Source organism: Nycticebus coucang, chromosome 9, assembly GCF_027406575.1.
Source record: "Nycticebus coucang isolate mNycCou1 chromosome 9, mNycCou1.pri, whole genome shotgun sequence".
NCBI lineage: Eukaryota > Metazoa > Chordata > Mammalia > Primates > Lorisidae > Nycticebus > Nycticebus coucang.
Window position 1 is genome coordinate 80,616,180 of NC_069788.1, and position 24,600 is coordinate 80,640,779.

General features: G+C 40.6%; 1 protein-coding gene across 5 annotated transcripts in view; it reads right to left on the reverse strand.

Moving 5' to 3' along the window:
* The window catches only part of TRAF3 (TNF receptor associated factor 3), a 124,647-nt gene that overhangs the window by 57,706 nt on the left and 42,341 nt on the right, over positions 1-24,600 (reverse strand). For 4 of the 5 annotated variants that reach the window (XM_053602486.1, XM_053602485.1, XM_053602482.1 and 1 more), the window contains exon 2: positions 17,309-17,439. The exons of the other annotated variant lie outside the window; for it this stretch is intronic. The gene's annotated coding sequence lies outside the window, so the exon portion shown is untranslated. The remainder of the gene's footprint in view (positions 1-17,308; positions 17,440-24,600) is intronic. 5 annotated transcript variants of the gene reach the window in all.

Sequence of the window (24,600 nt, forward strand, 5' to 3'; positions counted from 1 at the left end):
AGAGGGTGGCGGGTTCAAACCCGGCCCCGGCCAAACTGCAACCAAAAAATAGCCGGGCGTTGTGGCGGCCGCCTGTAGTCCCAGCTGCTCGGGAGGCTGAGGCAAGAGAATCGCTTGGGCCCAGGAGTTGGAGGTTGCTGTGAGCTGTGTGAGGCCACGGCACTCTACCGAGGGCCATAAAGTGAGACTTTGTCTCTACAAAAAAAAAAAAAAAAAAAAAAAATACAGATAAAAAACCCCACTACAGGGCGGCGCCGGCCCCATATACTGAGGGTGGTGGGTTCAAACCCGGCCCCGGCTGAACTGCAACCAAAAAATAGCTAGGTGTTGTGGCGGTGCCTGTAGTCCCAGCTACTCGGGAGGCTGAGGCAAGAGAATTGCTAAAGCCCAGGAGCTGGAGGTTGCTGTAAGCTGTGTGAGGCCACGGCACTCTACCGAGGACCATAAAGTGAGACTCTGTCTCTACAAAGAAAAAAAAAAAAAACCCACTACAACTGTAAATGTCTTTTTCCTTGAACCTATGCCAATTTATACATTGTATATTCTAAAGTCGTAATATTAGGCTTATCCAAATTTATAATTGCCACAATTTCCTTATGAACTAAAACTTTTATCACTACAAAGTATGGCTTAGACTACTTGTCACTAAAGGCTACTTGTTCACTAAAACATTTTCTTTGCCTCCCAAACACATAGCTAAGATGGTATGTCCCAGCCTTCACTGCAGTTAAATTTGGTTATATGACTGGAGCTCTGCCTTATGGAACATAAACTTAATCAATGTACAGCAACCCTCAGGCCTGGCTCAGACCATTTTCATGATTCTCCATAACATGGCAGAATATTCCCAAGAGATGGTAGAGTCACAAGGCAGAAGAAATTTGAATCCTTAAATTTCATGTGGAAAGCAATATACCAACTTGAACTATCTGCACTAGACTTTTAGCAAGAAATAAACTTGGTTAAAAGCTACTGTTTAGATTTCTCTTACAACTAGAGTTACTCAGCCTATTACCTAAAATGACACTCATCTCTTTTATTGCTTCTTACCTTGAAGTATACTTTGTCTGCCACTATGAGATCTTGTTTTTGGTCAGTGTTTGCATAATTTCTTTTTCCTCATTTTACTTTCTTTTTTTTTTTTTTTTTTTGGTAGAAACAGAGTCTCACTTTATGGCCCTCGGTAGAGTGCCGTGGCCTCACACAGCTCACAGCAACCTCCAACTCCTGGGCTTAAGCGATTCTCTTGCCTCAGCCTCCCGAGTAGCTGGGACTACAGGCGCCCGCCACAATGCCCGGCTTTTTTTTGGTTTTGCAGTTTGGCCGGGGCCGGGTTTGAACCCACCACCCTCGGTATATGGGGCCGGCGCCCTACCGACTGAGCCACAGGCGCCGCCCCTCATTTTACTTTCAACATTTGTGAATCCTTATGTTCTACATATGTCTGTTAACAGTAAACAGCTGAATTTTCTTTAAAACCCAACTGAACACTATTATGATTTGAACACATCCTCCCAAGTTCATCTGCTGAAAATTTAATCCCCCATGCAACAATGCTAAGAGATGGAGCCTAATGGGAGATGTTTAGGTGGCTTAATGTGGTTATCTTTCTTAGTAGGTTCATTCTCAGGAATGGTTGTTATAAAAGCTATCTTGGCCCCTCTCAATCCCCGCCCTTCCATCTTCCCCACAGAATAATGCAGCACCAAGGCCCATGCTCTTGGACTTCCCAGCTTCCAAAACTGTGAGCCAAACAAAGTCTTGTTCTTTATAAATTACCCCATCTGTGGTATTCTGTTATAGCAACATGGAAGGGACTAAGATAGACATGTTGTCCTTTTTTTTTTTTTGACATGTTTGTCTTTTAACTGGGCTACTTAATCCATTTACTTTGAAGTGATCACTGATACTTAAATTTAAATCTACTATTTTACCAGGGGCTATTTGTTTTTTTTAGATTTATCATTCCAGTTCCTGTTTCCAATCACCCTAAAGTCACATATTCTGTTTTTTTCTTTTAGTTATACTTTGGAAATTATACTGTGCAGACTGACTTATCAAAGTCCAATGTTAGTATCCTAACCTGTCTCTTGGGCAAGAACTATAAAACAGGTGTCCTCCAACTTTTTAAACAGGGGGCCAATTCACTGTCCCTCAGACCGCTGGAGGGCCGGACTATAGTTTAAAAAAAAAAAAAAAAACTATGAACAAATTCCTATACACACTGCACGTATCTTATTTTGAAATAAAAAAAACAAAACGGGAACAAATACAATCACACCGCCTCATGTGGCCCTCAGGCCGCTGTTTGGGAACCCCTGCTATAAAAAGTTAACTCCATTTACCATGTTTCCAACTTATCTAACTTACATCCTACTCTTGTGGGTGTAAACACAAGCGAATATTTAAAACCTATAATCATTGTTAATATTTTACACAACATTCACCTACTTTTGTTAGACTTAAAATTCATCCTTTAGGTGTACTGAAGCTATTATTCCACTGTCTGGCTTTCACAGCTGCTACTGAGAAATCAACTGACTTTTGTTCTCTTGTAGATAGGTTATCTTTTCCTCTGAACACTTTTAAGATTTTTTTTCCCTCTTTTTGGTTTTCTTCAGTTTCACTATCATGTGTTTGGGTATGGATTTCTTTTTATGTATCCTGACAGTCATTTGTTGGGCATCCTGAATCTGTGGTTTGGCACCTTTCATAGTTTCACCTTTTCAGTCATTATCTTTTAAAACATTAACTGCCATGTATGTTGTATTTAACCTATGCTAGTATGAGCCTGGGGCCTTGTGAAGCATATATAACTCACAGGTCTCTTGACCTAATAAAACACTGCAGCACCAAGGAAAAATTATTTTCTAGCGTGACAATCAATGTGTTAAAATATTGCTTTTATGCCATTCTCTTTCCTCCTCCTCAGACAACTAACTATACATATGTTAGGCCTAACTTTCCCTCTGCCTCCTACCTTTTCTTTGTGTTTTTCTATTTCCATTTCAGTTTCATTCTGATTTTTCTTTTTTGGCCTACTACTATGGTAGATTATATTGACTTTCCAATGTTAAACAAATTTTTCATTCTTTTTTTTTGAGACAGAGTCTCACTATGTTGCCCTTGGTAGAGTGCCGTGGTGGCACAACTCACAACGACCTCAAACTTAAGTGATTCTCTTGCCTCAGCCTCCCAAATAGCTAGGACTACAGATGCCTGCCACACACTTGGCTATTTTTTTGGCTGTAGTTGTCACTGTTGTTTGGCAGGCCTGGGCTAGATTTGAACCTGCCACCCGCAATGTATATGGCTGGTGCCCTAGCCGCTGAGCTACAAATGCCAAGCCCAATCTTTCATTGTTCAGATAAAATTCCCTTAATCATTATGTAATATTTTTTTTTATATGTTGCTATGTGAATTCTATTTGTTAAAATTTATGGGCTCGGCGCCTGTGGCTCAAGCGGCTAGGGTGCTAGCCACATACACCAGAGCCAGCGGGTTTGAATCCAGCTCAGGCTTGCCAAACAACAATGACAACTACAACCAAAAAACAAAATAGCCAGGCGTTGTGGTGGGCACCTGTAATCCCAGCTACTTGGGAGGCTGTGGCAAGAGAATCACTTAAGCCCAAGAGTCTGAGATTGCTGTGAGCTGTGATGCCATAGTACTCTACCAAGGGTGACATAGTGAGAGTCTGTCTCAAAAAAAAAAATAAAAAATGATGGAGAATTTTTGTGTATATAAAGAAATATTGTTTGGTGGTTTTCCTGTATTGCAATTTTTTTGTTTAGTTTTGTTATCAGGGTAGTGCTAGTCTCACAAAATGAATTAGGAAATAACCTCTCTTCTATTTTCTGAGAAAGTTTTTGCCAGATTAGTATTTTTTTTTTTTTTTTGAGACAGGGCCTCAAGCTGTCGCCCTAGGTAGAGCGCTGTGGCATCACAGCTCACAGCAACCTCCAACTCCTGGGCTTACGTGATTCTCCTGCCTCAGCCTCCCGAGTAGCTGGGACTACAGGCACCCAGCACAATGCCTGACTATTTTTTGTTTGCAGCTATCATTATTGTTTGGCAGGCACAGGCTGTATTCAAACCCGACAGCTCAGGTGTATGTGGCTGGTGCCTTAGACGCTTGAGCCACAGGCACAGAGCCCCAGATTAGTATTCTTTTTTCCAAAAGTATTTAATACAATTTGCCAGTGAAGCCCATTTGGGCCTGGAGGTTTTTTTGAGGTTTTTAACTAAAAACCTTTGGTATTTTAACTAAAAGTTCAATTTCCTTAATAAATACAGAGTTATACAAGTTACATATCTCTTCTTAAAAGAGTTTTGGTAGTTTGTGTTAATTTAATTTAAAGTTGTCAGATTTATCAAAATAAAAGTATTCATAATATTTATTATCCTTTCAATCTGCACAATCTGTAGTACTCTCCAGTTTAACATTCCTATATTGGCAATTAATGCTTCTTTTCTTCCTGATGAAATTTTTTTCTGGGTAGGTACATATATCTTTAACTTTACACAGTCTACCTTCAAATATATTATACTGCTTCAGTTATGAAATTGTATATCATACTTCCATTTCTCTCCTCCTTCCCTTTGTGCTATTGTTGTCATTTATTTACCTCCACAAGTCAAGTATTAAAAGTCTCACAAGACATCATTATTTTTACTTTAGTCAATTTTTTTTGAGACAGAGTCTCATTTTGTTGCCCTCGGTAGAGTGCTATGGTGTCATAGCTCACAGCAATCTCAAACTCTTGGGGCTCAAGCAATTCTCTTGCCTCATCCTCCCAAGTAGCTGTGACTACAGGCGCCTGCCACAACACCTGACTTTTTGTTGTTGTTGTTGCAGTTATTTAGCTGGCTGGGGCTGGGTTCGAACCCACCACCCTTTGTGTATTGGCTGGCGCCATAACCACTGTGCTATGAGTGCTAAGCCTCCTGTTACACTGACTCATCTTTTCTTCTTTACTACTAATCTGCTGTTGGTCTACTACACTTTTCATTTTAGATATTTTATTTTCATCTCTGGATGGTCTAATTTTTTCATACCCTTTATTTCACTTACCATTATGTTCATGTTTTCACCTATATTCTTGAACATCTATAACATACTTGTAAATTACTTTAATGTCCTTGTCTGTTAATTCCATCATCTCTTGTCATTTTGGGGTCTGTTTCTACTTTCTAATTCCCTTACTGGTTAATACCATAACTTCTTGCTTCTCTGTATATTTGGTAATTGTGTACTAGATACTAGACCATTTTTTAAAAAATATTTTTGGTTGCCAGATTATATTTTATCCTTTTAAATATAACTGGGCCTTTGTTCTGGGAATGCAGTTAAGTTACTTGCAGTTAAGTTACTTTGGGGCAGCTCCAGAGCAGGTTATCAGTGTAGAGAGAATTCTATCTGATGCCCTAGAATCAAAAAGCTGCTCTGAACCCACCCTAACACAGGTTTCACACAGGTGAAAAAGCAAGCTTTAATAGATCTAACTGATAGCACCCTGGATGGTGGGGGAACTCAAACTATTCCTAGCCCTGTGTGTCCTTGATGTTCAAGAATTATTTGTTCTCCTTTCTGATGGTTCTTTCCCTAGCTTTGAGGTGTTTCTTCTCACGTATGTGCAGATTAGTACTTAACCACAGTCTCAAGGTGGTCCTTTTGCAGATATCTGGAGTTCTCTAAGCTGCCCCTTCCTCTAATTTTGCTGTACAAATTTTAGTTGCCTTGTCTGCCCCAAACTCTCTGGAAAAAAAAAAAAATCTGTTTTTTCATTTTAGTAAGATCAGTGGGCTCTGTTTGACTTCTTTCTTTCTGCACTAAAACACGGAAACGGCCTCTTGACCAGGGTCAACAAACGAAGGCCTAAAAGGTATATCCCACCTGCCACCTATTTTTGTAAATAAAATCTTATTGTAACACATCAACACTCACTCATTTATATCCTTGGTATGAAAGCAGCCAAAGACCATAATAGAGTAGTTGTAACAGAACCCAGATAGTCCACAAAGCCTGAAATATTTACTATATGATCATTTATAGAAAAAAGGTTGGAGTGGCGCCTGTGGCTCAAGGAGTAGGGCACCAGCCCCATATACCAGGGGTGGCGGGTTCAAGCCCAGCCCTGGCCAAAACTGCAAAAAAAAAAAAAGTTGTGGGCTCCTGCTCTAAGGAATAAGCTGGAATACCATGGGGTTCGTTTCATTTGTTTACCTTATTTCAGGAATGCACTCCTATCCTACCTCTGTCAAAGGTATAAAAAGTATTGTGCCATGTATTTTGTCTTGTTTTCAAGATTTAGATGGAAGTCACTTTGGCGCTAGGGTGAGGCAAGTGGGGATTTGCCTCAGGCACAAATTTTAAGAGAGTGCCAAAAAAAACTCAGTAACAGAGATAAAAATGAAAATTAATGAAAAAAATCCATGAGGAACAAAATACCAAAATTTTAATAAAGATGGTATTAGTAATAGTGTCATACCAAACCATGTTAGAACATGGAACGAAAGGAAAAATCACTAATACTGATCCTCTTTTTATTCTCTATAACTCTGATTTTTTTCATCACAAACTTTTTTGCATTGCATTTGATTTTTTAAAAGTAACCCATTAAAATATTAATCTCAGTTACTGAGGTTTTTGGTGCCCCCTTAAATTGTACGTCCCTGAGACAAGTGCCTCACTTGCCTTATCCTAGTCCTGACGGGGTATAGATCTGGTTCTGCTATGTTATCATGGTAGAAATCTCCAGAGACAACTATTTTACTCAGCGGAATCAGATTAATACTTTATTACTATAAAACTTTATAAGGACCACCACCCTTAATGTTTTTTTCTCAGAGATGTCTTACCAACAGATTGGTTCCTCTAAGTACTTATATTTGCAACTAATAGTCCTACATGTGCATGTTCCCACCATACCTATCAAAGGCAGTCATTATATGTGTGTGAAGTAGTAAATTAGTAAGCATGAGCACATAAAAACTTTCTTGTAATTATTAAATATATGCCCACAAAAACTGCAAAATAATAGTGTAATCATATAGTATCGGGGTGATATATTTACAGTATTGGTATACCAAAAACAGCCATCTGAAGCAACTGCTACCAAGTCAATTTAATGAGCAGTGAAATAGGTGCTCAGTCTTCAAACATATCAGTTCAATTAAAAGCAAATCAACCAACACCCTTCCTTTCTTAGTTTTGCAAGATTCATATTCTCCTAAAATTAGCCAGCTCATTTCCTAAGTATTCCCAACTCTCAATCCGTTCTGTGATAGGAAGGCACTTAGCAGGCAAAAGGACCATCTCCTCTACATATTAATAAAAGAACATCTACACATAAGCCAATTTTCACATATTCTCTGTAATTTATTTCATTTTCTAAGGCACGTGTTTAGGAAAATGTTTTCAAATGTGCTAACAAGAAAGATTTCTCGGGCAGCAACTGTGGCTCAAGGAGTAGGGTGCAGGCCCCATATACCGGAGGTGGCGGGTTCAAACTTGGCCCCAGCCCAAAACGGTAAAAAAAAAAAAGAAAAAGAAAAAAGATTTCTCCTTAAAAATTTTATTAGAAACAGGCCTGCCGCCTGTAGCTGAGCGGCTAAGGGCACCAGCCACATACATCAGAGCTGACAGGTTCAAATCCAGCCCAGGCCTGCCAAACAATGACAACTACAACAAAAAAATAGCCGGGCATTGTGGCAGATGCGTGTAGTGCCAGCTACTTGGGAGGCTGAGTCAAGAGAACTGCTTTAGCCCAAGAGTTGGAGGTTACTGTGAGCTGTGATGGCACAGCGCCCTACTAAGGGTGACAAAGTAAGACTATGTCTCAAAAACAAAAATTTTTTTTTATTAGAAACAGAGTATGAAATTCAAACTTATAATTTTTGTGAAGACACTGTCTAGAACTCATTGATGCTATTTAATCATCAGACGCCATTTAAAAACACAAAGTATCCCCCATCTGCTCCTTCTGACCTGGCCTTTGGTTGTTAGTCTAACTTCCCAGTTTGGTGCAGTACTCTGTTTCCCTCATCCCGAGACTGGGCCCGCAAACCATGATCTGTTTCTTGACTTCTCTGTTTTAGTTCCTCCACTGTCTTGTCAGACACTTCATCCTCAAGACTCCATCCAAATAGCGGTAAACTGCTATTTACCACTAGACTCACGGTTTTCCACTAACCTCATACTCTCTTAAAGGAAGGACAATGCTAAATTTATCCTACAGTCCCAACAACCTAGTAAAAAGCCAGGCACACCTACACTTCTTATTTGTTGAATTTAACTCCAGTAAGTATCTTTTTTTTTTTTTTTCCCGAAACTTTTATTCTGTTTTTGTCATAAAACACAGTGGCCTCAAAGGAAAAAAAAATATTTTCTAGTCTGACAGTCAATGTGTTAAAACATCTTCAAAACGAAATTAATACATTTTGATACAGTAAGTATCTTTTCTAACACTCCCTCCCAGTGAAACTGATGCTCTTCAAGCTGTTGTTCTATAAGGACATCAATCATAACACTTATAAGCCTAATATTCACCTTGCTTCCTACTCTCTCTCCCATCTGATTGTGAGATTTCTGAAGACAGAAATGTGTCACTCAAGTTTGTATCCTCGGAACTCAAAATAGTGCCTGCCACATAGTAAGCATTTGATATATATTAGTTGTAATTATTATTAATTTACTCCTTACAGTTATTCTTAGTTTATTCCTCACAACTATAAATGTTTTTCTTGTTTTTTGTCCACTATGAAGATGAGGAAACTGTGTTACTAAGCCGCAGAGTGGTCTGCTCCTAGAGTCCACATTCTCAACTACTATGTCTATTACCAGACAGTGACTACCTCAACAGAATCAAGTTTCCTAACTTGTATGATAAAAATCAATAAAGATTTATGCTGTTAAATCAGTGCCATCTGTACTCTCAAATTATCTTTTAAAAATATTCAATGGCCCAATTCCGCTGGACAGAGCATGAATTGTTGAGTAGCCAAGATAATGACATTTATCAATCTGCCCAAAGTCAGAGTTACCAAGACTAAAACCTGGGTCTCAAGGACCAGTGCTCCCTCTGTGGCAACTTAGCTACAGTATTCTCAATGGCTCTGACACCATAAATTTAAACCTCTTGAGATTATCTAATAGCTTAGCAAGAAGCAAAACACACACCTCAAAATTCCCAAAATACCAATAATGCCCAATTTGAGGCATTTGCCCCATTTTAAAACCAAGTACCTTTTTGTTTTGTTTTGAATTTCAGCACTGACATACCCAGAGTTTATTTAGTCCCTAGAACTAAAATAGGATGTTCACAACCAGATGCATCAGAGAGAACACCTTTAACTCACATAAGGCCATTTCTGACTTTAAGGAAAAGATAGTAAGATCTCGGCGAGGCTAAAATAAACTCTGTCACATCATTTAATTGCCCTATTTCTAGCTACTCTGAGAATTAAGCAGAATTATTTAGCTTACTTTTGAAAAGCATCATCCAAATGGATCTAAATGAGGAGGAGGAAAGAACAAGGGAAGAGTAAAACCTCTGTCCCACACTACTAGTAATGTTTAAAACTATTCTTGGAGGCAAGAAGCCATGTTTTGGAGCTGTTAGTACAAGGGAGAATTTTGTTGTTTTTGCTTTTGGCACTGTAATAGGTTTCCTTAAAGTATTACCCACCTGAAATCATAATCAAACATCTATTACCATTATCACTGCATACTTACTTTATGCCTTAAACATAAAATGTCACATACATTTTTACAGCTAGATAAGAGTCATGTTGGAAATTTAAGAAATCAAGCCAAGTGCAGTAGCTCACACCTGTAATCCTAGCACTCTGGGAGGCCAAGGTAGGAGGATTCATTGAGCTCAGGAGTTCTAGATCAGCTTGAGCAAAAGTGGGACCCCATCTTTACTAAAAATTGAAAAAATTAGCCAGGCATTGTGCCAAGTGCCTATAGTCCCAGCTACTCAGGAGGCTGAGTCAGGAGGATTGCTTGAGCCCAGGAGCCTGAGGTTGCTGTGAACTAGGCTGATGCCAGGCACTTCAGCCTGGGCAACAGAGTGAGACTCTGTCTCAAAAAAAGAGAAGAAAAAAAGAAAGAAAAAATTTAAGGTATCTAGTGTAACATTTTTTGAACTTAGTAGTCTTCATGTTATACAAATCCTCTAGAATACATCTACTTCATAATCAAATGTGGCCCCATACCATTGCTAAAATCATCAGACCCACCAGCACAAACTTGCCTAAATGGCATCCAACTCAATGTTAATTTAGAGATGTGTAAAAGCATGAAACCTTTCCAGGTCACAAGATATCTGTTCACTAAAATGAGAAAGAACTTGAGAGGGGGGGAGGAGAGATCTACTCAGAACATAAAAGTCATCTACTCTTAGTTCTTTCCTACTCCTTGGAAAAGGGAGAAAATAGAAGTATTTAATAATTGGAAAAAGCAGTAAATTAGTAATGGAAAAGAGATTTCCTGGTTGAATCAGAAAACATCTGAGAAAGCCTGTAAAGGAAAAGGTAGATATAAATTATTCAACTACTTTGGAGGAAAGTGCTCATGTCCAGGGTCATTTATTCATTCAACATGCTCTGGGAAGGAGAAGGGACAAAAAGACAAAAGCCTTGCCTTCACAGAGGTGACAGTGGGCAGGGAGGAGGACACACTCCCAGCAATCACGTGTGCGCAGAGTGTGTCAGTGTGCAGTGTGTGTGTGAGAGACAGAAAAACCATGGAAGTAAAGTATGCAGGGTATACACCCATTTATGTGGATCTAGGGCTCTCCCTGAAGGATAAGTTGAAACTATTTTTTATTAATTCTCAGTCTTTAAAATTCTAAACATAGGTAAATGCACAGGTGAAAAAAAAAAAGGTTTAAAAAGTGGATCAGAGACCAACCTGAGCAAGAGCAAGACCCCATCTCCACTAAAAACAGAAAAACTATCTGGGTATTATGGTGGGTGCCTATAGTCCCAGCTACTCAGGAGGGGGAGGCAAGAGAAACTCTTAAGCCCAGGAGTTTGAGGTTGCTGTGAACTATGATTCCACGGCACTCTACCCAGGGTGACAGAGTGACATTCTGTCTCAAAAAAAAAAAAAAAAAAAAAAAGTGACTTAGTACTAAACATCAATGCAACATCTCATTTTGTAGATTATATGAAGAAGAAAAAAACATTATGATTTTAGGGAAGCAAACTTTTTGCTGTACTTGTATTTACATTTATGTGTGTGTGTGCATACAATGCTCAATAAATATTAACTGAATTGAATGAGTTGCTGGCCAGAGCTTAGAAAATGTGTTCATTAAAAGATACTTTTCTTAGAGGATGTCAAGAAAGTGGACAATGAGTCTTCTCACCACAAAAATGGTATGTACTTGCTAATTATACTTCAAAATGTGTTGTGCATGATAACCATACACAATTTTATATTGTCAATGCGAAAAATTTGAAGGAAAAGGATACTTTTCTTCTCACACTTCTTTTCCAAGTAAAAAATTAAACTTCAGTATGAACTGACTCCCAGGCATTAAATTACATTTCAAAATTATCTTTATTAAATGGTATAGGAGCTACTTTTCAACAACTTATATGTATATAAAATTAGGCTGATGCTAAGTTAATACGCTATAAACAGAGTTTTTTGATAAGCAAATCTAAAAGGAAGAAATGAATAATAACACCTGGGCCATGGACCGGTACTAGTATAGGTCTGTTAGGAACTGAGCTATACAGCAGGAGGTAAGTAACATGGATGAACTACCAAGAAGCTTCGTCTGTATTTACAGCCATTCCCCATTGCATTCATCACTGCCTGAGCTCTACCTCCTGTCAAAGTAAGGTAAGCATTAGATTCTCATAGGAGTGCAAAGCCTTCTGTAAAGTACACATGTGAGGGATCTAGGCTCTACACTCCATGTAAGAATCTAATGCCTAATGATATGAGGTAGAGTTGAGGTAGTGATGCTAGCACTGGGAAACAGCTGCAAATATAGACTGTCATTAGTAGGGAAGTCTGACTGCACAGAGACCACAATAAATCAACTGCTTGCACACTCATATCAAAACCATTCCTCCTATCCCAGTCCATGAAAAAAACGTCTTCCATGAAACCCGTCTCTGGTGCTAAAAAGGTTGGGAACTGCTAAACCAAACCACCTATGATGGCGAATGATAAAATTATGTAGCACTGGCCAGGCACAGTGGCTCATGCCTATAATCCTAGCACTCTGGGAGGCTGAAACAGGAGGACCCCTTAACTCAGGAGTTGGAGACTAGCCTGAGGAAGAGCGAGACCAAGTCTCTACCAAAAATAGAAAATTTAGCTGGGCATTGTGGTGGGCCATCTGTAATCCCAACTACTGGGGAGGCTCAGACAGGAAGATTGCTTGAACCCAGGAGTTTGAGGTTGCTGACAGCTAGGCTAACACCAAGACAGTCTAGCCTGGGGTAACAGAGTGAATTTTGTCTCAAAAACAAAAAGAAAAAGCCAAAACTATTGAACATTTTCAAAATCCGAGGCAAACAAAAAATGGAAATAATTTTTTAAGAACTTTGGGTTCTGAATTAAAGTTCTAAGCCAACAAAGGCTTCTATATTCTGAGCAGTAGGGACCCCTGGTGAGGGATGGGAGAAAGAAGACCATCCCATAAAAAGAAAGTAGGCAGTCCTGGCCCAGTATGTAAGGCAGGGCAGGCCAGGTGCACAAGGGAAAGTTGGACATGAAAGCTGCAAGGGCAAGGACCTGGGCTCCAACTGAGGTTCTATCTAACATTTCACAAGTGGTATCTTCAATAATCTAGAACTGTGAAGAGACATCTCCTCATGATGTAGCAAACCCAAGGCCCATCTTAAGCTTTAAAAAATGTTTTAACTCAGTCTACAGAGCTCAGGGACACAGTTTCAATACTATGATGGAAGTTGCTCAGAAAACGGAAGTCACCTTTTTATGTAGGTGTTCCACAGCTAAACTGAGGCAGCTGAACAAAGGCTGCAAGGGTAATAAATAAAAGGAATGATTACCCCAATCTGTGGGTCCTAAGACCCTTGCAAAGATTCCTAATTAATGAATTGGTCTGTGAAATGACACTCTGTAATATATACAAGGCTTATCCAAGTGCAAAAATTTGTCATTTTTAATTGAATACCTCCTTTTTTGACAAGTCAAGATACTGTCCTCCCTCCATTAATAAAATTTTTATTCTTCTACATCTAAAAACAATTTAAATGAGATTATGCTACTGAATTCATTTTTTAGTGTTATCACAGGCTTCTAATACCAAGAACTGTTTCACCTACCATAAATTAGTTAATATCTCTCATCTGTACTTTCAACAGAAGTTAAATAATGTGTTAGTTTTTTCCTTTGGGGTTTTAAATATATTACCCTACAAAATTCAACACTTGCTTTAGAGACCTAGGTAAGTTAGTCCCCTAGTTAGGGCTTCTAACCCTGGATTCCTCATATTAACAAAACTCAGTGTCCTCCAAGATTTAAAACCAAAAATCCTTCTCTATATGAAAGGTTACTTCTTTTTTTGTTTGTCTGAGACATAGTCTCACTATGTGGCCCTCAGTACAGTGCTGTGGTGTCACAGCTCGCAGCAACCTCAAACTCTTGGGCTTAAGCGATTCTCTTGCCTCAGTCTCCCAAGTAGCTGGGACCACAGGCACCCACCACACACCTGGCTATTTTTTGGTTGTAGTTGTCATTGTTTGGCAGGCCCAGGCTGGGTTCGAACCCTCCAGCTCTGGTGTATGCTGTTGGCACCCTAGCCACTGAGCTACAGGCGCTGAGCCATGAAAGGTTACTTCTTTTTTTTTCTTTGTAGAGACAGAATTTCACTTTATGGCCCTCAGTAGAGTGCCATGGCATCACACAGCTCACAGCAACCTCCAACTCCTGGGCTTAAGCGATTCTCTTGCCTCAGCCTCCCAAGTAGCTGGGACTACAGGCGCCCGGCACAACACCAGGCTATTTTTTTGTTGCAGTTCGGCCGGGGCCAGGTTTGAACCCGCCACCCTCGGTATATGGGGCCAGCGCCTTACCGACTGAGCCACAGATGCTGCCAGAAAGGTTACTTCTAAGACTCTTTTGATGCAGTTCTCTTTCAAGAGAGTTAATTTAATTCCCTCTCACATAAGTATAACAACATATTTGCCTTAGGCTCTCTACACAGGACCGAAGAGAAACTTCTGAAAATTAATTCTTAATCATCTCCTCAGAGTTCTGGATTTTCACATATATTATCACGTGCCCACATGAGCAACAGGATCCAGATGCTACTGGATTCACTCACTGGCCTTATTATTCCTTGTCATTTTTGCCAACCATCTCCAAATCTCCAATAGCCCTAGCACTTTCCAGGGGCTCCAAAGTTATTTAGACATTTACTGGGTCTCTGTTGCATGCTAAACAAAAGAATGACAAGAAATGTGCTTCCAGCCCCACATAGAGCTGTCCTATAGAGCTGTATAGGAGGACAACCAGGGATTAAGTGGTGTGAGAAAGGGGGTGTACCATGGGCGTCACCTGTAGCTCAAGGACTAGGGTGCCAGCCTCATATACCAGGGGTGGCAGGGTCAAGCACGGCCCCGACCAAAACTGCAAAAAAAAAAAAAAAAAAAAAAAAAAAAAAGAGGGTGTACCACCAGCCTACATCCTGTCAGTCAGTACAAGTAATACTGAGCAGGATATAGTATTACTCTGCTCAGTATTACACATTATCCAAGTGTACCTGTGTTGGCAGGTGACACGGATATATTCATTTAGGGGCAGGCAAACCATTGGCCACTTTTTTGTAACTAAACTTTTACCAGAACACACTCAAGCCTATTCATTTACATATCATTTACAACAGTACATCAGTACATTTACTATCTGGCCTTTTAAAAAAAACTGTGTGTTGGGAAGACATTATTCTTAGTAAAGCATCACAAGAATGGAGAAGCATGAATCCTATGTACTCAATTTTGATATGAGGACAATTAATGACAATTATGGTTATGGGGGGGAAACAGAAAGAGGGAAGGAGGGAGGTGGGTGGGGCCTTGGTGTGTGTCACACTTTACGGGGGCAAGACATGATTGCAAGAGGGACTTTACCTAACAATTGCAATCAGTGTAACCTGGCTTATCGTACCCTCAATGAATCCCCAACAATAAAAAAAACAAAAAACAAAACTGTGTGTTGACCTGTAATCTAGCTCCTGACTAGGGACTGACTGGGGGCCCTGCCTTTGCTTCTACCCATCATGCCACCTTCTGCATGTGCCAGTGTGGTGATGAAAGAGCATGTGCAAAGAACATATGTATGACAGAGAAGAATAGGTAGACAGATTCTTCCCCTGCCTGAATGCATTTGAACTCACCAATGCTCACCAAACCCTGTTGTACTCCAGTCCTATCTGACAGCCAGATCTGCCAAAGATGGCCTTCCTATTTATAGCACAGCCTCTGTCCCTTCAAACTTTTCCTCATCTCTTTCTCCATGAAAACCCAACTTAAAGCTCAACTCTTATCAAAGACTCACCATGAATCCCTGTCCGTATAACAGATCCTTCAGAAGGGTTGCAGCCAAATCCAACTTCAACCTGTTACATTACCAACTGTGCTCTTCAATCTGAATTCATAGATCCAACAAACATTGGCCATATACTGACAGAGTCCTACATACAGCATCACATTTCTACGTAATGTAATCTTACTCTTTTATTACTATTTGTTGAACAAATCAGATTAAGAAAAATTAGATTAAGGTTATCATTTTGGGGTGATAAAATGTCCTGGAATTAAGAAGTAGTGATGTTGCACAATTGTAAATCTACTAAAAACACTAAACTACACACTATAATGGAATGGAGTTATGATAGGCGAATTATCTCAAAGTTCAAATTGTTTAAAAGTCTGATTATCAGGGGCGGCGCCTGTGGCTCAAGGAGTAGGGCGCCAGTCCCATATGCCAGAGGTGGCGGGTTCAAACCCAGCCCTGGCCAAAAACCAAAAAAAAAAAAAAAAGTCCGATTATCAAAAAAAGGTACTAATATCTTCTTCTTTCTATCCCAGGCATGTAATAAAATACCGTACTCAACACTGGTGAATGAAAACAGGGAGGATACTAGTAACCGGGCTACATAATAAAGTACCCCAAAATGTAGTGGAGTACACCACCATTTGTCACACTCAGTTTTTGTGGGTTGGGTACAGGTACAGCAGGGATAGCTGTCTCTGTTCTATAGTTGTTATTCCGGGGATCTGAGGTCTGAGGGCTAGAGCCAAGGAGACTCTCTGAATAGATAGTTTCTGAACAGATAGTCTCTGTTCTAATAGTGTCCAGGCCTTGGTCAGAAGGTGGGAAAGCCAGAATCTCACATGCCAGGTGGCTGTTAACTAGGGACATAGGGATGGCTTTTCAATGGCCTTGCTATGTGGTCTTCCTCTGTGGGCTAGATGGGCTTCCTCACAGCATGGCAGCTGGCTTTGTCCCAAAGTAAGTATCCAAAAAAAAGAAGCCAAGCAAAAACCGTGCCTCTTTTAAGACCTCCTAGGAGTCACATAGCACCACGCTGCCAGACCACTGGGTCAGGCAGGTCACACACCAGGCTTAAGTTCACAGAAAAGAGACAGAAACCTCACCTTTTCATCCAAGTCCATGGAAGAAAATGGAAAATTGGAGCTATCACTAAGTCTGTTTAGGAAAATACAATCTGTCACCCTAAGTGAGTGCTACAATAGCATCTCAATATTCTTTGAAGACTGGAAAATTAAAAAACAGGGTTAAATGGAATCTGACTAAAAAATCAATTAGTATTTCAACCCTTGTGAGGTGTAGCTCTTATTACCTGTAGGAAGAAACTTATGATTTAGAAATAGAGCCTAAATTACTATGCTGTCCTGCCTTAGTAAATATAGCATCATGACCTTGATTTAATAAGGTGGTGGTGATTCACAATCACCCCCAAGTGATAACTGGTCACTGCAGCCTCTCTGTAAGAATACAGAATACCACAACTAGGCAGAAATGTGGTGGTAAGCCAGAATTTATCTTGTTACTCCAGGCTGAAGGCTCAGGTATGCACCAGTCCCTCATCACAGCATGTGGCATAAAGAGAAAGGTCATGTCATTTGACCCTCCCACAGATGTCTCCAGCACATTAAGTAAAGAAGTTCAACAAATAAAGGAAGAGAAGGTAGTAATTTTTAAAATTCTAAATCAGAGAGTTCTCAGAGGCCTATTGTTAAGCCTCTTTCTGATCAAAAGAAAGCAAAAAACAATGAACTGAGAGCAAACCTCTTTTGTCAGGAAAGCATCCTTAGAAGAATAGAGAACCAGGAGCCAGGTTTCTGATCCTAGTTCTGGTTCTGGCCTGCTTTGGGACCTTAAGCCAGTGGCATAACTTCTTTGGGCCTCATTTTCCTCATCTGTAAAATAAAGGGATTGAATTAAGACAAGGATTCTCATCTACAGATGAGCCACAGGTTGTGACCACTGATGTGTGCCTGAGAGCTAGTCTACCTTCAAGCTTAAACTCTATTATCTGAATGTTTATTAAACAGAGAATGAATTCTACATGAGTGAGAAGAGTTCTCCCATAGCCCAGCCAAGCCCTCTCTCAGGAGCTACATCCTTAGCAGCCAATGCCAACATCATCCCTGGGATTGCTTCAGCAGCTCCTCCTTGGCTCTAGCCCTCAGACCTCAGATCCCCTGGACTAACAAACAGTAGTGTCAGTCCTATGTAATCAAGATATCAATATAGTTTATGTGCTTGGAAAAAAGAAAAAAGAAAAAAAGATATCAATACAGTTTAAATTTAAATGCACAAGGGGAACTAGTTTTCAAAAAAAGTATGCTACATGTATTTCTAAGAAACAGCAAATGATCCTCTGGTAACAAAGACAATGAGCCCTCATTTACTATTTCACAAGTTTGATTTTTTGAACATGGGTCTAACTTACCCAAAACCAACGCCATGATATCTTGAAACAGTCAAGGATGTCCCCCCAAACAGGAAGTCAGTCTTTAAGAGAGTCAGGGCTCTCTTAAAGAAAGCCCTGGGGTGTGTTACTGGAAAGAAGCTCTTTAGATGGATAGAAAGTTCTTCCAGGACCACACCAGCAATTATGCTTTTGGGGATGCCACATATTGCCAGCCTTCAGGAGGTGAGGATGTGCCTGTCCCATTCTTCACAGCCCACAGACTGAGGCACCAGTACATCAAACATACACAGGTTAGGTCCCCAGCCTAAAGTTGAAAACCATCTCTTAAGATGTCATAATATGTTGCCAGGAACCAAGAGACCAACGCAGTTGTCACCAGAGAAAGAATTGAGCTGAATGGACAACTCTGGAAGAGGAAAAGAAAGGATGTGCTTCACATGGAAAGCTGAATTTATCTACACTAATCATGAATGCAGGCTCTCAGCTGGAAAATCTCACTTAAAACGCCAGAAGGTTCAGTACTCATTCATAAGCTTTTCAGAATGCAAGCAGTTGCCATGGTAACCCCGACATTATCTTTCTTGGTATTGGACATATAAATACCACCCATAATGCATTTAATACAGTGTGGGGCCACTAATTCATTGCAAAATAAATCTCGGTTCTGACTCTTGGCCTCCCTCTAACATAAATAAAGAAGACCAGCTGGAGGTAGTACCCACCTCACCCCATGGATCAGCAAGAGCTCCACTGAAAATGCTCCTCTGAAGACAAAATATAACTAAGGAAATCAGACTTCATCATCTATAATCATATGGGTGAGATGTAAAGCACAATGTTCCACTGTGATTAATGAACTGTTGTTACTTAAAGAAACAAATATATTACATCCATTATCTACATTTCTGAAATTCAACTATGCTTAGCAAGTAAAGAAAAAAAAAAAAAAGCAGATCTCTTCAAAGAACATCTTTAACAATTCATTCAGAGGACATTTGTTAACACCAAATTAAGGTATCTCTTCACATGTCAAAACTGCCATTAACAAGGAATAAAGTTTTATTTCTTAGGTTGAGAAGAGATCTATTCAATCACAATGCTTTATCTTGACCAGGGATGTTCATAAACATTTCAGAGACATATATGCATGATTTTTAAAGTCCCTTACCTTCTTATAATCCACCATCTAAACAGAGAGACAGAAACAAAATTATTGTGCACAAACTGCAATGGCATCTTCAATTCCACATTCCCAGAAAGCCCACTGCATCAGTAACTTAACAGAACTGCTGCAGGACATGCCTGTGCTAGCCACAGCGTTCACAAAATTGCTTACATTCTAATCCCTTTTACCGCCAGGTCCACAGGAATATTATCTTCATTATCTCCTTCTTCAGATTGCAGGCAACAGTCAGCAGTTGTGAAGGGGAGCAAAAGACTTCACCATGGGTTGTTTCCATATTAACAGGGACTCTGGTAACCGCTGCATTGCAGTCTTTCTGAAAGCTACCAAGCTCATAAGCAAAATCGCTGGAGAGAAAATCCCTGACACAGGAAGCTGTCAAAGATTTTTAAGAATCTTAAAAAAAAAAAATTTGCAAACACCCAGGGGTATTTCTAGATTTCCAGCCTGCTTCCTAAAGGTTGCCAGGTTTGAGGTTTTTATAGGAGGATGGCTGTGACAACTGATTGTGCTGGGTAAGAATGCTGAGATGAGTGAAATGTGCACTGTGACACAACATCTGTAGAGCTCAAGTACTCCCTGTGAGAATCTGTACATCTGCTGCTTAGCACCGGCTTCAAAGCTCCTGCTGAGAAGCTCCTAGGAATGAACCATGGTTTTCATTCCAAAAAATGCAAGTACAACAAGCACTTCCAGTTCCTCTGCGGCAACAATCACTGTGAAAACCCAGCTACCTTCACAGTATGGTAATAACTATTATATAGTCAGAGCACTTAAAATATTAAACCACTGACCATATAATCAAATTCAGAAAAAGAGACTTTTGAAATAGTAGCATGCTTACTAAGTAACCTTTCATTTTCACTAGTTTATTCAAAGCATTTAGTGAACCATGTGCTATATGTAAGAGAATATACAAGTTGAGCACCCCTAACCTCCAAATCCAAAATCCAAAATGCTCCAAAATCTGAAACATTTTGAGCACCAACATGATACCACAATTGGAAAATTCCCCACCTGATCTCATTAGATGAGTTGGGGTCAAAATGCAGTCAAAACTTTCTTTCGTGAACAAAATTATTAAAAATATTGCATAAAAATTACCTTCAGGCTGTGTTTGTAACATACACTACATTTACAAATATAAATTAATGCTATGTTTATACTTGGGTCCCCAAGATAGTTGATTAATAATGCAAATATTCCAAATTCCAAAAAAAATCCAAAATCCAAAAAATCCAAAATCCGTAACATTTCTGGTCCCAAGTATTTCAAATCAGGGATACTCAATCAGTAAGTCCAAGATATACCTTCCCAAAATAGTGGTTACAGGTACTCTGGCAGGAAGTAATAGAGAATAAGCCATTCCCAGCATGAGGATGAGTATGATGGAGAAGAGCCAACACAGCACAGGAAGTAAAACCAAAGCTCATCTGGCAATCCAGGACAAGGATCTGTGAGCAAGGAACATTTAGGAAGAGCTGAAGGACATGGACTCTCCTGGGGAAAGGGAAGGACAAGGGGACAACATCTTCCAGATAGCTGTACACATTCCCTAGCTTGTATGAATAGGTCCTCAGCAAGAGTAAGGACCCATCCCAAACTTATGGCAGCCCTGAGCAGGCACTGCTACCACCATGATGAACAGATACCTAAGTGTAGATATCTGAGGCATTCACTTGTCCAAAGCAACTAGTGACAAAGTGAACATACCAGAATTCAAACCCAGAAGGGAAGCTCTGTACTCTACTACACCACTATGCTGTCCTTCAATAAGTAATAGCAGGTCTTCTGGCAATTCTGGTCACTAACACCTGACAAGAGATTACTGTCTAATATAGCCTCTGTTTAGATGTGATTTCTTCCATTCTCTGAATACTGCCCAGCCTGACACTAGATGAACGAATAAACTTAAGGAATTGTAGTAACATGAAACGACCTGCAGCATCCCTATAAATGTTATGCTATCCTCTCGGATGAAAATGCTCCGTCTTTGCGTTCCCTGTCTACCTAACTCTACTTCACCCCTTTGGCTCTGGAATCTTCTCCACCAAGTCTTCACTGACTCCTTTCCTACTTCTAGCAGCAAGACCCCTTCCTCTGGCTCCCATCATCAGCAGTTACTGCACTGTACTGAAGTGGCAGTTCTGCATCCGACCCTTGCCTTGGAGTCCTACAGGGACAGTCAATTTTGTATCTGCAGTGCCGGCTCGGCACCTGTAGCTCAGCAGCTAGGGCACCAGCCACATAACACCAGGGCTGGCTGGTTCCAACCTGTCCTGGGCCAGCTAGACAACAATGACAACTGCAACAAAAAAATAGCTGGGTGTTATGGCAGGCACCTACAGTCCCAGCTACTTGAGAGGCTGAAGCAAGAGAATCACTTAAGCCCAAGAGTTTGAGGTTGCTGTGAGCTGTGATGCCACAGCACTCTACCAAGGGCAACATAGTGAAACTCTGTCTCAAAAAAAAAAAAAAAATGTATCTGCAGTGCCTAGCGCATTGCTGCTGCAGCTGCACTCATGGAGGCCTTGGCACAGGCCAGCCACCACCAGCCACCCCACAAGACTCACTTGTTCCACTGTGAAGTAGCTACCAGAAACATCTCCATCTGACAGATGAGAAGACTAAGACACAGAGAAGCTGAGTTACAGTCCGAGTAGGAGGGCTAGGACTCAAGCCTAGCAACCAGGGCTTCACACCCTAACCACCCCTTCTTCTGCTGTCGTGGGCATCCAACCAGAGTTCACTGACACCAACAGGAAAAGATGGTGTTTTCCTCATGGGAGTGGGATAGATTAGACTAATGGAAAAACTTTCAAGGAAATACTATAATCTTTCTATCCCATCCTCTCTTTTAAGGTGAGATATAAAACATTAAGATATAAAAATCATCAGACCAAATATTAGACCAAACCAGATGCACCTCGTGTGTAGTGATTTTCCCTCCTGTCTGACAGGGAAAATCTCACAGCAAGTGGTGAGTCGGCAGAAAAGGCACAGAGAGGCAGTGTGAGGTAATTTCTTTTTGTCATCACTATGCTTTATAGAAACTCACTAGAGCACTTTAAAAGCCTCAGAGGAACTTTCATCAAATGCCTCTGAGGATATTTAGGTGCCAGTGTGGGTACTCCCACAGAAGTTCCAGTAGAACGTTGTCTTTTAAATCAGGGATCAATCAAAGCTTGTTCTCGGGCAGCCTCCCTCCCACCAGCCCCTGACACTGCAGTACTATAACGGGCCTCTTCCCCAACTGATATGAAAGTCTGGCAACCCTGCATTAGTGTGGCCAGAATTGTGTTCTGTGGCCTAAGCAAGCTCTCCTAGAGGGGTCTGGAGGAGTGAGGAGTCTGACATCAAGACTCTAGTGCATCCTGAACAGACGACACCTACAGAGATAGGCTGACAGTGGGTCCAGAGGTCAGATTTTGGGGTAACGCACCCTGGTGGAGAGAGGCAGGCAGAGGACATGAGCTGCTTCTAGGACCAGGGATGAAAGGTCAGAGGAGGAATATGCCACAGGATCATTCCCAACACCTTCAATTCAACCACCTGAAAACCAAGGGTGGTGAAACTCATTGCCTGGTTGCCATGTCCAGGGACTGTAACAGACCAGGTCCCCATGTGCCTGCAGAGATAGTGTCCTACTACCATCTCTACCTCACAGATGAGGAGGCAGCAGGGATCCAGGGGAAGAAGCTACTTTCTAAGCACAGCAGTGGTGCTCAAGCAATGCTGCTTGCCTCTTCATGGATGCTTGGGATCCTGGTTAGGACACAGCCTGGTCTCCTCCTCATAGCTTGCTCCTCTTCCACACAGTGTGGTTGCTCTGTCTCTTGCTGACAATGCCCAACCACTCACTCGTTCTGTATCCCAGACTCCTTGCCTAAGAAGGGAATAAGACCTAGCCTATGATGCTTATAAAGTTGATTTTCAACTGATAGAATACACTTTTTCCACAAGAAGAGAATCATGTCTACTCACAATTCACAATGAGTCAACAAGTGTGTAAAAGTATAAGCTATTTCAAAATGTAAGCCACGAGTTACAAAATATAGCCACAAAGAGTTTAGTAATTTCTCTAAGCTTAACTCAGCTTAAATATAGGATGAGAGACATAAAGGACACTCACCATTAGTTGGAATGACCATAGCGAACCCTGCCCCTTTATTAAATAGTGGTAATGAAATTAATACTCTAACTCAGGTACATTAGTTAATACAATTAATGCACATTTATATGAATTTGATATAAATTATGGAAATATTCCCATAAGCTTCGTTTGGACCCTTAAAAGGCTAAAGAGTATCACTGTTATCTTAAGGTATTTATCACTTCAAAAACAGGCAATCCAGGCTTGGCGCCTGTGGCTCAAGTGGATAAGGCGCCAGCCACATACACCTGACCTGGCGGGTTCAAATCCAGCCTGGCCCGCCAAACAACAATGCAGCTGCAACCAAAAAAAAAAAAAAATAGCCGGGCACTGTGGCAGGCTCCTGCCTCCAAGTCCCAGCTACTTGGAGGCAGGAGAATCGCTTGAGCCTGGAGTTTGAGGTTGCTGTGTGCTGTGATGCCACAGCACTCTACCCAGGGTGAAAGCTTGAGGCTCTGCCTCAAAAACGAAAACAAAAACAAACAAACAAAAAAAAAAAAAAACAGGCAATCCAGTCACCAAAATTAATAAGAAAAAAATCTAAAGAAATGAGTGGTATATCACCTGAAGGGAAAACACAGAAAAAAGTCATCACAGTCACTCTCAGTGCTGTTGGGGCTAAAGGACAAAGGATGTCCCAAAGAGGAAGTAGGGAGAAAGACACAGGAAAAAATATTAAATTCAGACAAAATTTATTTGACTTGGATATATATTTAGTTATTTACCAAGAAACTAACAGGATACTTAATTAATAAGACGATTTCTTACAGTTTTTGGCCGGGGCTGGGTCTGAACCCGCCACCTCCAGCATATGGGGCTGGCGCCCTACCCCTTTGAGCCATAGGCACCGCCCTTCAATAAGACCATTTCATGACCATCAGTTGTGATTTGGTCTTAGGAAAGGAGAATATTATAATTGTGGCTGTTTCTCTAGGGACACTGTATGAAGAAAAGTTGTCTTGGGCCACACATTACATACACAAACACTAATGAAAGTTGATTAATAACAACAACAAAGATCTGTGCATACTTTTCATAATATCCAACACCACAGATCAGCAAAAAAAAGTCTTTACAAAATCTGCATGCAGCCACACAGGTTGGATACCCCTGCTGTAGGCAACAGAAGGTCCCAGAGGCTTTAAGCATAAAACAGGAAGTCACTGGGTCACCAACAAAGGTCAAACAAGTTCTATTTACAAGTAGCAAACCCTCTTTACAAACATAAATGAGAACCTCAATGGTAGAGAATAGTAGGTAAAAAAGCGTCAAAGGTTGAAATAAACTCTTAAGTATAGACCCAAGAG